The sequence below is a fragment of the Pteropus medius genome, unplaced genomic scaffold, assembly GCF_902729225.1.
Source record: "Pteropus medius unplaced genomic scaffold, Ma_sr-lr_union100, whole genome shotgun sequence".
Taxonomy (NCBI): Eukaryota; Metazoa; Chordata; class Mammalia; order Chiroptera; family Pteropodidae; genus Pteropus; species Pteropus medius.
This window is the reverse complement of record NW_024349800.1, coordinates 28,933,487-28,939,486: the sequence shown is the minus strand read 5'-3', so window position 1 is coordinate 28,939,486 and position 6,000 is coordinate 28,933,487.

Below are 6,000 nucleotides of genomic sequence, written 5' to 3'. Positions count from 1 at the left end.
GGCTACTTTAACTAGTTCTGGGGTGCTCACACCTCCACTTTTAGAATTACCACCGAGAAGTTTGTCACAAGACAAGTAGAATTTGCTACAATTGTAAAATCTGGGGCAGGGAGCATCATCTCTGGTAAGCTACCCCATTTCAAGTTGCTTTGTCTGTTAGGTAATATATTGACCATCCAATGTACTAAGAACATCAAATAAAACTTTTATGTCGTCTGAAATGCACAACAAAAATTAAATTGAAACCACCTCCACTGGTTCTAACAGTAGCACCAACTTTGCATAAAAGAAAGGGGTTTATAATTTGAAGATATCTTAAATTTTTAGACTTCAAATGTACATATTTTTATAAGTGCTTGCCTTCTCCACTTATAGTAGGAATGGGAAGTATTATGTTGGCATAAAGTGAATAGGATATATGAGTTCCCATATGCACAAAGTGAAAAAACATTGTTTTGAAAGGTAACAGAATTGAACAATGGAATTTGTTCTTAAATATAGCAAGATGAAATTTAGTGATGTGGGAGCCGCTGTAGAGGTGAACTCGGTGTTCCTGCATGGTAAAAGCATTTGGCCTGGACTAAAATACATCATTTTAGAAAGCTCATTGGTAACTATCTCCTCTCACTACTTCCTGAGGCCTGAAATAGAAAGATTTTTTTGACTTTACATTTAATCACAAACTTAATTTGGTCTATATGCCAAGATTTACAATCTGACTAGATATGCAGGATATCAATAACAGAGGAGCTACCAGGCAGTGTGCTGCTTTGTACTGAATATTCGGTATGCGATATGAAGATTTATCTTGTAAATATCACTGGTTATAGGCTTGCAAATTCAGAGATACATCATCTACAGTTCAGCTTTGAATACAGAGTAAATGAAGGAAGAATGGATTTTTTTAAATGAAAAGACCAAAAAGGGTGATTAATATTTCATAGTATTAATTAACATTTCCACTGCACACTGATTTTTAATATTATTTTGGGTGTAAGGTGTGATTAATACTTTCATAGTCAAATCAGATAATCTGGTCATAAACCTAAATGTTTAAAGGTAATGTGAACACATCTTGTGTGGCTTGAGAAATTAGTCATTAAATTCTTCAATTAGCTTTGTGCTCATTCTGGAGAAATTGCATTATGTAAGTGAGTCAGATTGTAAACTTTTAGAATACGAATCAAGTTATTAAGCAGGTTAGGTTGGAGCCCACTGGTGAGAGATGTATGAATTGCTGAATTGCGGGGAAAAGAGGAAACCTGCATCAAGGAGCATGTAACAAACCAAGCTTCCCAGTATATTAACAAGCATTATAGAATTTAACAGATCACCTAGCACAGTAGATTGGTCAGTGCTTCTGTGCTAATAAACACCTGCATCTCGAAGCCAGTCAGAATTACTTCTGTGAACTCACCAGCTGACCCAGCAGAGGTGAACCATGTACACCAGATAGGCCTAGGGAAATTGTCTAGGACCATCTAGCCTGTGATTGTGACTCACTTTCCCTTTGGCCTCATCTTTCTTTCTATCCTAAGGCACTTGGCTCCAAGACTCTCAACATTTACCCCGATATCTGTTATTCAGCTCTCTTTCTTCTTTTACCTTCATTGTTCCTGTGGCTCTCCCTGTTTCAGCTAAAATCTCGCTGCTTCATTCTCTGATCTTCAGCTGAAAGTCAGCCCCTAACCTTCTTGGGGTTGAGGTAGGTTTTGAGGGGAAAAAAGGAAGAAGGGATTCAGATAATCAACTCCTGGTGGGTGACTAGAGCTTCAGGTTCTACACTTGCTGCAGAGTGTACTAGGATCAATAAAGTAAAAAGAGCGCCAGTCTGGGAGCCTCAGAGAGGTGGCCAAGAGCAAGAGACCCAGCACTAATTTACAGGTAGAGATTGAATTTTGTATAAATTAGAGTATGCTAGATTGTGCTGTAATAACACTTACCCCCAAATCAGTGTTTTAACAAAATGAAAGTTTACTTCTTATACAAAGTATAAGTGTGGTATGGTGTGATAATCTGCTCCACACAATCACTTAGGGATCCGAGCCAACCAAGGCACTGCTATTTTAGTATCTGCATCATCTGGGTCATGTAGACTATACTCAACAGCAGGAGAAATGAGACTGGAGAATATGGCATGGGCTTTTCACTGCCTCAGTGCAAAAGTGATACATGTCACTTCTAGTCACATTTTACTATCTAGAGCTAGTCAGATGGTCTTGTAACTTTAAGCGGGTCAGGAAATGTAGGAGAGCTAGTATAATATTTGGTGAGAATTTTTTCTTTACTGTAAGATCCATGGGCAAAGATCCCATTAGGAGTGGGGCAGGGGTGCTGCTACTGACGTGCAGACCAGAAGTTTGCAGAAATAGATACAAGGGAATCCATCCAAAAAAGAGGTGAAGGAAGGCAAGAGGAGAGCCTGGTTTGACAGGAAGGAGTTCCATGGAGCCCTCAGCTAGCTGAATTCTCATTCTGACCAATAGGAAGGTCTGGGGCGGGGACTGACATGTAGTATTTGAAAGTTACTTTGAAAGATGATTGTTCCACATTGTTATGAAAGGGGTTTAATAAATGACTCTTGAATGTATTAAGAATTCATGTGCCTTTAAAAACCATGTGCATTCTTGTGTAAAGTTTTGAACCAGTCATGCATCATCTCAGAAGGAAATGTGCTATCTTCTGGGTATCACCTGTTTGGAAGAGTTACCTATTCTTTTGAGTCATATACTTCATGTTCAAAAAAGAACTTGTTTTTGATAAATTACTGCTACTGTTTATTATATTAGTAATAATGGCATGATCTCACATAAGCTCTTTATAACCCTAGAAGATTATTACTATTAGCTACCTAGCTTTACACATGAAAATACCAACTTTCAGAGATGTTAAAGTCATACACCTAGTAAGTGGCAGAGCTGGGATTCAAATCTAGGCTTCATCTAAATCCTTTGTCTCATATCTGATGGCTAGAATTAAATACAATATAATGTGTCTGGCATTCACTAGGAGCTCAGTAATGTTGACTTTCTTGCTTTTCTTTTTTCTTTTTGTTCCTCTCTCCCATCCCTGGGATGCCAGCCAAATAATTCACCTGTTAGGGATTCCTCTGGGGAGCCAGAAAACCACTTACACAATGATTTCTGCAACTGAGCCTGTGATGGGAGAGAAAGCTGGTGGTGTGGAGGACTGGACACACACTCTTGCGAGCACTCCTGCTGCCTGTCTGTCCCCTCTGGGGCTTGGAGAGGTGGGTGAAGGAGGGGACCAGAAAGAGTCTTGTGCTTATTTACCGCCTCAAAAATAAGAATAAGAGCAATAGCCCTCACCCCTTCCTTCTTCCCTTTTGCAATATTTCTGGCTATAGTGCAGTTTCACTTGTTTGTTTACACCTAGAAAAAGTGATTAACTTGGTAATATAAACATTTCTCCTACCAATTCCCAGCCCTTCTCAAAAATGAAGTCACTTTAACTGTCATTCTTAAAATTCCGTGGCTTCATCGACCAGATTCTGGGTTCCTCCTATTCTGAGAGCCAGGTATCCTATGGCAATGAGTTTGAAGATGGAAGGATATAGTTCCACATTTTGAAAACAAGACTTTCTGTGTTTTTTAAAATTTAGAGAAAAATAGGCAATGCCTCTTTACAGCATACAGCGTGGGACCCAGGGGTATTTTTTGAATTTCGGTTTGTAAAATAAACTGGATGACTGCCAGGGAAAATGTAATCTGGGACACAGTTCTCAGTGCCTCCATAGTGAACTACTTTGAAACTCCAGGCTGATACTTGGTATGAGTTTTAGGGTCTCAAAAGGTATTTTGAGTCTTCATGCATGGGAAGCTTGATGCTTTGTCTTCATCTAGTTTCCACTTAAAAAAAAAATAGTGAACTCCCAGGATGAATTAGAGTTTCTCTGTAATCAAATATGAAGAGAGTATCTTAAATCAAGATGTCAAGACTTTGACCATAGGATACTAAGTCACCAAAGGGAGGATCTCCCAGGGTTCTTAAGGATTAGAAAATCATTCCCCTCCATCTACTTTGCATGAAACAGGGTGGAGGATCAGTGTAGAAAGTATGCAGCTCTTTGAGGGAATATGCTACTGTCTTGAATAGCTAATCTGATAAATTGGCAGAAGACCACAGGGAGCTTGTTATGAAGAAATTGAGGAAGAATAATTGAACTCCGTAGGAATTAATTCATCCATCAAATTTCCTTTTAGCTCTAAAGAAATATCTTCTTCCTTTGAACACTTGGCAGTGGCACTTGTCTCATTCTGTTTGTATCATGAGTGAATTTAATTCAGTAACTATTTACTGAGCTTCTATCATGTGAAGGTTATAAGCTTTAAAAAAGAAATAAAATAATATCTAAGCACTCAGTGAGTTTATAGTTTAGACTATAAATGATATGAATGGCAAATAGGTTTCAACTTAAATGTCTACCTCTATCAATTGATGTTGGCTGCTTGGATTACTGACAAGGATTATGGAGTCTGATCTACATTCAGTAGAAAGGAGTGCTGTAATTAGTAATGTCTGCCACTTATTTAGGAATGGAGAATGGTAGGTAGCATGGGTGCTACATATTCACAACCCCCAATTTGCAGAACTAATTCAAAGTCTAGATAGTAGAAGAAGCTTATATTTAGTAGAATCTAATCAATCAATACTTTAATCAAATTTTCTTGATACAAAGTATGTACCGAATATATAAATTATATGAAATAATTATACATTAGTCTACTTGGTCTGCCATAGAAAAGTACCATAGGGTACTCTAACAACAGAAACTAATTTTCACACAGTTCTATAGGTTAGAAGTCCAAGATGAAGGTTCTGGCCAGTTCAGTTCTTGTGATGACTCTCTGGCTTTCAAACAACTACATTCTGTATGCACATGACCTTTCTGTGTTCTTGAGGACAGAGGAGAGAGCGTAATTAGGCCCCATGGGATTAGGGCCCCAGGCTTATAACCTCATTTAACCTTAATTACTTTCTTAGAGGACACTTCAATCCATACATAAGAATATGATATAAATAAGAAACAATAATATATCTCCTATTTGGAGAAGGGGAAGTCATAGTAATTATAGACCTAGGTGGTTTTTTTATCATTTTAAAAGAAACAAAACATTAAAATCAAATTCTTAATGTTTGTTACAGTAGCTGCATTTATTAGCTTAAACACATCTGATTTTATAGGTTGTTCATTGTGACTCAAGTAATCTACATAATTTATTTAAAAAATTATATCAAAGAAGACAATAGTTCAAAGTAACAGATGGTAAATGGGTTTGCAAGTGCACATTTAACAAAAAATCATGTACTTTTCTAAATCTTAGTGACACCTTAAAATAACAGCTAGCCATCAAAAAGATACTATTCACCAAATGATGTTAACTGCAAACTTTTTGCTTTAGAACATACCCCATTCCTCTACCTACCAACATGCCTCATTATTGTATTGGTGTGTGCTTAATAGACTGAAAATATCACATTTGTTTTTATGGCTATCTCCATTACACTGGAATTTTTTAAATGTTATTTCTTAAGGTAACATTTGCTCTCATTGATATTTAAATCTGGATCTGGGCTACTTTTTGTTGTGTGTGAGGTTTTTTTTAATCCCCCCCACCACCCAGATTCATTTATTGAAGTAATAAGATAATAGAACTAGCTATTATCTCTAGAAAAATAGAAAGTATACCAATGTTTTGATTTCGACTCCATCCAGCTCTTGCTTATCTCTCCACCCTCCAGGGATTTATATTTCAAAGTAAAATAAATTTAAATAACATTTATTCTTTATTATTAAAGTAAAAGCCGACCTGGGTTTTAAGATAACTCTTAGCTTCAAATGAGTCGCAATGCCTTGTCATTTCTCTTTTGTCCTGACATGACCAAACTGTAAAAGACCCACACTGATAACAAAATGGATTCTCTTGATTTTAATCACAAACAGAACCTTCATAAAATGTTTAATGAATTCTTGGTTAA